Source organism: Gossypium arboreum, unplaced genomic scaffold (genome assembly GCF_025698485.1).
Source record: "Gossypium arboreum isolate Shixiya-1 unplaced genomic scaffold, ASM2569848v2 Contig00363, whole genome shotgun sequence".
NCBI lineage: Eukaryota > Viridiplantae > Streptophyta > Magnoliopsida > Malvales > Malvaceae > Gossypium > Gossypium arboreum.
Window position 1 is genome coordinate 20,107 of NW_026440479.1, and position 8,271 is coordinate 28,377.

The 8,271-nt window shown below is 33.2% G+C and overlaps 2 pseudogenes; both read left to right on the forward strand.

Moving 5' to 3' along the window:
* The first annotated feature begins 430 nt into the window (after positions 1–430).
* LOC128288967 (acetyl-coenzyme A carboxylase carboxyl transferase subunit beta, chloroplastic-like) lies at positions 431–2,026 on the forward strand (annotated as a pseudogene).
* A 3,392-nt stretch (positions 2,027–5,418) lies between these two features.
* LOC128288970 (cytochrome f-like) lies at positions 5,419–6,567 on the forward strand (annotated as a pseudogene).
* Positions 6,568–8,271: the final 1,704 nt, after the last annotated feature.

The following is an 8,271-nucleotide window of genomic DNA, read 5'->3' on the forward strand; positions in this document are numbered from 1 at the left end:
AATACAAAATAAAAGACTAAACACAACTCAAATTTTCTCCTGGGTCCATAATTAATCCTATGTATGGATCCTTAGGATTGGTGTATTCTTTTCTATCCTATATACCACGGTTTCGGATCATGGATCAGGCCAAGCATCACAACTTCTTCTACCCATCCTGTATGTTGTCCTTTTGGCTCCGTGTTGGAATAGAAACTTATTGTATTAGTAGACGAGATTTTACGAAAAGGTTCTTGATAGGAAAAAAATTTCTTTTTCAATTTTTCAGTGGATTTTACACAACATGAAATCACTATTTCTAATTGAAAATTGATATTTCTAATTCAAAAGAAAAGAGCTCTATCCTATCATATATAATGAACTGCTACTCTAGGTTCTCACAAAGAGAATCGTTTCTTTCAATATTCACTCATTGTTCGTTAACCCTAGTGATTGTATCTAGTATGCGTATTCTGATAGGAAATAAAATATTCAATTGATTTTTCATCGAATGACTATTCATCTACTGTACTTTCATGGAAATAGAGGCAAGAAAGCTCTATGGAAAAATCATGGTTCAATTTGATCTTGTCTAAGGAGAATTAGAATACAGATGTGGGCTAAGTAAATCAATGGATAGCCGCCTGGTCTGTTGAAAATACTACTAAACGAAGACCCGACTAGAAATGATACGGATAAAAACATTCATGATTGTAGTGACAGCTCTAGTTATTACAGTAAGGTTGATCATTTAGTTGACGTCAAAGACATTCAGATTTCATTTCTGATGACACCTTTTAATTAGGGATAGTAATCAGGACCGTTATTCCATATATTTTGATAGTGAAAATCATTTTTGAGCTTAACAATGATCATTCTTTTTTGAGTGAACTAGAAGTTTTTTATAGTTATCATAATTCTAGTTATATGAATAATGGATCGAAAATGATGAGCCCACTATCATTTTAACATGATAATGATACTAACTGTGGTTGGAATAATCACATTAATAGTTGTATTGACTCTTATCTTCGTTCTCAAATCTGTATTGATAGTTCCATTTTAAGTGGTAGTGACAATTCCAATGATAATTATATTTATAATTACATTTGCGGCGAAGGTGGAAATAGTAGTGAAGGCAAAATTTCGATATAATAACTCGTGAAAATGGTAATGATTTAACTCTAAAAAGTTCTAATGATCTCGATCTATACAAGGTTTGTGGGTTCAATGCGAATACGAAAATTGTTATGGAGTAAATTATAAAATCGCTTAATTCAAAATGAATATTTGTGAACAATGTGGATATCATTTGAAAATGAGGAGTTCAGATAGAATCGAACTTTCGATTGATCCAGGCACTTGGGGTCCTATGGATGAAGACATGATCTCTCTGGATCCCATTGAATTTCAGTCTGAAGAAGAGCTTTATAAAGATCGTATTGATTTTTATCAAAGAAAGACAGGATTAACTGAGGCTATTCAAACAGGCACGGGTCAACTAAACGGTATTCCTATAGCAATCAGGGTTATGGATTTTCAGTTTATGGGAGGTATGGGATCTGTAGTAGGCGAAAATCACCGTTTGATCGAATATGCTACCAATAATTTTTACCTCTTATTCTAGTGTGTGCTTCCGGAGAACACGCATACAAGAAAGGATTTGAGCTTGATGCAAATGGCTAAAATATCTTCCGCTTTATATGATTATCAATCAAATAAAAAGTTATTTTATGTATCAATTCTTACATCTCCTACTACTGGTGGAGTGACTGCGAGTTTTGGTATGTTGGGGGATATCATTATTGCTGAACCCAATGCCTATATTGCATTTGCGGGTAAAAGAGTAATTGAGCAAACATTGAATAAAACAATACCGGAAGGTTCACAGGCGGCTGAATATTTATTCCATAAGGGTTTATTCGATCCAATCGTACCACGTAATCCTTTAAAAGGTGTTCTGAGTGAGTTAGTTCAGCTCCACGGTTTTTTCCCTTTGAATCAAAATTCAATCAAGTAGAGTCTTAAGTGAAATTTTTTATTTGTAGTGAAAGGTAGTTAGTTGGTTTATCAGAATCAAAGTCAAAGCCCGCGTAATGGGCTTTGACTTTGTAACAAAAGGAATTGTCGAAAAACAAATTATGTGGATAATTATTATTATCATTATCCGATATTACTAATGAGTAAACCTCTAGCAACAAGATAAAAGCGAATTTTTCCTTCTGAAATGAAATTCGAATTTGGAGAGACAAATAAAACGAATTTTATCCTCCTCTATTGCGTATGTATATAGAATTTAAATAGAAAAATAGAATAGAAATATAGAGTTTTGCATCTTTCTATATCTCCCGAAAATTCTATTTTACTAATAATCCCTGTTCTTGGATCGGATTCTAACGAATCGAATCTTTCGACAATTTGTAATAAACTCTTTCTTTATTAAATTCAAAAATGCAAATTAGAGACAAGAACAATAGAATAATAAGAAAAGTAAGAATAATAAAGTAAGATAATAAAGAAAGTGGATTATCTTATCATATACATCTATTTTATTTGATTTAAAAGATGGGCAAGTCCTTTTATTTAATTCTACATTCCTTGCACTTATTAGATATCTATTAGATATATAGATTCGCTTAGATATACTTAGTATTTAGATATAATTAGTATAATATACGAATTATAATATAATCGTTATAAGATATATTTCTAACTAAACAATATAATAACAGGTACAAATATTAAATTGAAATACCCATTTATGACAACTTTCAGCAGTTTTCCCTCTATTTTTGTGCCTTTAGTAGGCCTAGTATTTCCGGCAATTGCAATGGCTTCTTTTTTTGTATGTTCAAAAACTAAGATTTTTAGATTCGATGGGGCCAAGACCAAATCTTATCTATTTTTTCAAGACTTAGATGTCATGGATACCTATTTAGTAGAATATTGTATAACATCCGCTTACCCGAACCGAACATAAATGAAAAAGCCCCTCTTATGCATACGTAAACATGGTATAGGGTTAAATGAATTATAGCAAGTGGATCGGTACCGAACGGATGTATGAAATTAAAGTCTATATATCTAGTAGATCCGTATAGGCGATCATATAAAGGGGATGATTTTAGATCGAAGCAATTTGATGAATTCCTTCTAAAAGTTCATATCAAAATAGTACTAGTTGATGAGTTACTTCGGAAACAAAAAAGTAAAGTCGAATTTTTTTGGTTATTCTCTCAATTCGAATAAAATGCAACTGGATCTAGTATGTATGAGTTGGCGATCAGAATCTATATGGATAGAATTTATAGTGGGATCTCGAAAAACAAGCAATTTTTGCTGGGCCTTTATCCTTTTTTTTGGTTCATTAGGGTTTTATTAGTTGGAACTTCTAGTTATCTTGGTAGGAATTTGATATCTTTATTTCCGTCTCAGCAAATAGTTTTTTTCCACAAGGAATCGTGATGTCTTTCTATGGGATCGCAGGCCTCTTTATTAGTTCCTATTTGTGGTGCACAATTTTTTTGGAATGTAGGCAGTGGTTATGATCGATTCGATAGAAAGGAGGAATAGTCTGTATTTTTCGTTGGGGTTTTCCTGGAAAAAATCGTCGCATCTTTCTACGATTCCTTATGAAAGATATTCAGTTCAGAATAGAAGTTAAAGAGGTTATTTATGCTCGTCGTGTCCTTTATATGGAAATCAGAGGCCAGGGGCCGTTCCTTGACTCGTACTGATGAGAATTTGACTCCGCGCGAAATTGAACAAAAAGCTGCTGAATTGGCCTATTTTTGCGTGTACCGATTGAAGTCTTTTGAAATGAATTGCAGAATAAAAGCTTTCTCGCCGGGAGGAAAAAGCTCAATCAAGAATCCTCTTTTTCTAGCAGAACTAAACTGAAGTTTCTTCAGAATGCCCATTCAAACCAAAGCGGACGTATACGGAAGAGTCATAACATAAAAAACAGTTTTTGTCACAAAAATAGTTTTTATGCGTCTGTAAATGTAAAACCGCTCAACTTAATTCAGTAACAAAATAAGCAAGAAATCGAAATACTGGATTCATCATATATCAAATCGAAATAAAGACTTTCCTTTTTATTTGCAATATTTGGAGTTGATACGTTAGATACAGATAGATCATATCTTGTAAATTTTCTCTACTTTTCTTTTCTCAATCGCTCCCTTTATCCTTTCTTTTGTGCTCAAGAACTAAAGAACTAAACAAATAGTTCTTTCTTATAACATAATGATAAACATAATGATAACTTTTCTGTCTTTTTGTCACTCATTTTGATCAGCATAATATTTTCCTAATTTTTTTCAATTATTGCTGGACTCTAGACTATATAGTTTAGATAACCCGAAAATTTTCGACATATTTGATTGCGATCTTGATATAGACAGGGCGCTCCTTCGTCTCAAAATCTGAATAGAACAATCTTTATTATTTGACGGTTCTTTCGGGGCAGTTATCAAAGAGGGCAATTGCTGAATTTGATCAATTGAGATATATGGAAACAAAAACAATATAACAATAATATATATATTTCATTTCGAATTCAAAGTGGATTCTTATTCTATATTCTGTATTCTTTTAGATTCAATTAGATTCAAGGGCTAAGCACTGAATCAAAAAAACAGAGAATAGATTCATTTCTTTTATAATATAATGAAGGCATGCTTGATAGAAAGATTAGATCACATAAAGTCAACGAATGAGGTGGGTTCATTAACAACTCACAGATGAAAAATGGCAAAAAGAAAGCATTCACTCCCCTTCTATATCTTGCATCTATAGTATTTTGCCTGGTGGATCTCTCTCATTTAATAAAGTCTGAAATCTTGGATTACTAATTGGTGGGATACTAGGCAATCCGAAACTTTTTTGAATGATATTCAAGAAAAGAGTATTCTAGAACAATTCATAGAAGTAGAGGAACTCTTCCTGTTGGACGAAATGATAAAAGAATACCCGGAAACACATCTACAAAAGCTTCGTATAGGAATCCAAAAAGAAACGATCCAATTGATCAAGCTGCACAATGAGGATCATATCCATACGATTTTGCACTTCTCGACCAATCTAATCTGTTTCGTTATTCTAAGTGGTTATTCTATTTTGGGGAATGAAGAACTTCTTATTCTTAACTCTTGGGTTCAAGAATTCCTATATAATTTAAGCGACACAATAAAAGCTTTTTCTATTCTTTTATTAACAGATTTATGTATAGGATTTCATTCGCCCACGATTTGGGAACTAATGATTGGCTCTATATACAAAGATTTTGGATTTGCTCATAATGATCAAATTATATGGTCTTGTTTCTACTTTTCCAGTCATTCTAGATACAATTTTAAAATATTGGATCTTTCGTTATTTAAATCGTGTATCTCCGTCACTTGTAATTATTTATCATTCAATGAATGACTGAAAATGATTCACGGATTCAATTAGAATCTTTCTTACTTTCGAGATAAGCAAAGCATGCAAAGTCGTACTTACTTTACTCTTTCTACCCATCAGGAGAATACAATTTCTCCTCTGTTTCAGTCATTTTTTTTTTTCAGTTTTCAGTAAAAGTAAATAGCAGAATCGTGGCTAGGGAACTATACTAGTGACCTACCTAATTTTATTGTAGAAATTTTCGGGATCAATGATTGGACCATGCAAACTAGAAATACTTTTTCTTGGATAAAGGAGAGATTACTCGATCCATTTCCGTATCGCTCATGATCTATATAATAACCAGGGCTTCCATTTCAAATGCATATCCATTTTGCGCAGCAGGGTATGAAAATCCACGAGAAGCAACTGGGCGTATTGTGTAATTGCCATTTAGCGAATAAACCCGTGGATATTGAGGTTCCACAAGCGGTACTTCCTGATACTGTATTTGAAGCGGTTGTTAGAATTCCTTATGATATGCAACTGAAACAAGTTCTTGCTAATGGTAAGAAGGGGCTTTGAATGTGGGTGCTGTTCTTATTTTACCAGAGGGTTTGAGTTAGCCCCGCCTGATCGTATTCGCCGAGATGAAAGAAAGATAGGCAATCTGTCTTTTCAGAACTACCGCCCACTAAGAAAAATATTCTTGTGATAGGTCCTGTTCCTGGTAAAAATATAGTGAAATCACCTTTCTATTCTTTCCCAGACCCTGCTAGTAATAAGGATGCTCATTTCTTAAAATATCCATATACGTAGGCGGAAACAGGGGAAGGGCCAGATTTATCCGACAGGAACAAAAGTAACAATACTGTTTATAATGCTACGGCAACAGGTATAGTAAGCAAAATCATACGAAAAGAAAAAGGGGTACGAAATAACCATAACGGATGCCTTGGATGGACATCAAGTGGTTGATATTATCCCCAGGACCAGAACTTCTTGTTTCAGAGGGTGAATCTATCAAACTCGATCAACCATTAACAATTAATCCTAATGTGGGTGGATTTGGTCAGGGGATGCAGAAATAGTACTTCAAGACCACTACGCGTCCAAGGTCTTTTGTTCTTCTTGGCATCTATTGTTTTGCACAAATCTTTTGGTTCTTAAAAACAGTTTGAGAAGGTTCAAGTGTCGAAATGAATTTCTAGATCTGTGGATTTATCAACATCAAATTTGTAAAAAAGAACAAATTATTCCTGGCAATTAGGTTAGGTATAATGAAAAAAGGGATGAAAAGTCTTTTGCTTGTTTCTATTCTTTCTCTAGGAATTGCTTTTACCGCATTCAAAATTCAAAACAAAATATGTATATTGTGAAGAAGACTATTTGTCTTTACCTCTTTTTTCTTTTTCAATCTAAATTGGACTAAATTGGGGGGTGTAATTATATTCCTATTGTCAGTGTCAGATTTAAATGTTACAGAATAGGTTTTGTTTTCTAAATTCAATTTGAGTAGATACTAAACATAAGATAAGTAAGTGGAGAATAGAAAGGAAGGATAAATTAAATGGGGGACAAATAATTACAGGGTATTCTTCGTCTTTCTAGCCTTCGACACAAGAAAGGTGTGTAAAATTCCTTTTCTTGTGTCGAAATATCTAATTCAGGACCCGTTCGTCAAAGATTTCTATTCTTAGTTTCGATTTTCCAGATTTTTCAGAACCCTTTATTTTTCGATTTACTTATAATAGAATAAGTAATAAGGATAATATAATAAGTATAAAATAAGTCGAAATAAGTATAATATACTAAGTAATGGACAACCAAAAAAGAAGGAATCCTTACCGATTTTTTGATAAAATAGAATCAAGGCGATAAACTTATAAAATAATTTCAAACTTTGATGAAATACTAAAATAAATCGAGTAAGGTTAGACTAGTCTAGAAAAGGTTTGAATCTGGTCGACAGAAAAAAAGAAATATTAAATATATATTGTATTGTGTCATCCAATTGGTGATTCCTTTTTTCTTCTAACCTTGAAAGTATCGATAGATACTATCGAAAGCAGATGCTATGAATCAATTAATTGAAATTGAGTTCATTTTCAAAAAATCATCGGAAAAAGTGATCCATTTGTTGTCATTTATACGACCAAAATATTATGATCATGATCATTAAGAATTCAACAGGACCCTTCCTCGCAGAATCAGACAAAGAAAGGAGGCGGGCCCGTTGAGTTCTTACTTTCATGCCTATAACTTAGTTCGTCCCATTATCCATTATTCCATATTACAGGGACGAACCCAATCCAGAATATGAACCATAAAGAAAATACCTATTAAACCGATCACAGGAATACCAGTTACCGTACCTATTATCCAAGAGGAATCCTTCCAGTAGTATCGGCCATTTATCCCGCTTCCCTCCGCATTTCATCAAGTGGTCATGCTAAAGACATAAACAGTCATAGATAATTATGAGATACAATCCTTCCGAATGGGATAAGAGAATTCCTACTATTATTTAGTATTCTACTACTCTTTTTTTCTTAATTGAAGAAATAATTGGAAAATAAAACAGCAAGTACAAAAATGAGTAATAACCCCCAGTAGAGACTGGTACGATTCAATTCAACATTTTGTTCGTTCGGGTTTGATTGTGTCATAGCTCTATAATTAATTCGAATTAGGTTTATCGTTGGATGAACTGCATTGCTGATATTGACCCCAAAAAGAAACGGTAGTACAGCTAGTCCGTGAACAGCCAACCATCGCACTGTAAAAATTGGATAGGTTCGATCTATGGTCATTGGGTCCTCCTAAAAAGATCTACTAAATTCATCGAGTTGTTCCAAAGAATCAAAACGGCCAGTTATTAATGGAATTCCTTGTCGGCTCTCTTAA